Here is a 405-nt window from a genome sequence, read left to right as displayed (position 1 = left end):
AAAAATAATAAAGATTAAAATAATTATAGTTTAAAATAGACATAGAAAAATCTTGACGTAAAATTATAAGAATTGATGTAAAAACTTATAAAGATGAAATAAATAAATTTTAAATCTTAACATAAATATATGAGAGTTAACGTAACAAGTTAATTAAGTAAAAAAAATAATTTTATTGAAAAACAAATATTTAAATTTATATTCTTGAAATAAAAATATTTAATGATATATAAATTTTAATTTTTAAATAAAAATAATAAGGATAAAAAAATTATAGTTTAAAATTGACATGGATAAGTCTTGACGTAAAACTGTAAAAATTGACGTAAAAACTTATAAAGGTGAAATAAATAAATTTTAAATCTTAACGTAAATGTGTGAGAGTTAACGTAATAAGTTAATTAA

Source organism: Theobroma umbraticum, unplaced genomic scaffold, assembly GCF_002168275.2.
Source record: "Theobroma umbraticum cultivar Fairchild unplaced genomic scaffold, ASM216827v3 scaffold_86.0, whole genome shotgun sequence".
Classification (NCBI taxonomy): domain Eukaryota; kingdom Viridiplantae; phylum Streptophyta; class Magnoliopsida; order Malvales; family Malvaceae; genus Theobroma; species Theobroma umbraticum.
The sequence above is the reverse complement of the archived record's forward strand: the minus strand, read 5'-3'. Positions refer to the sequence as shown.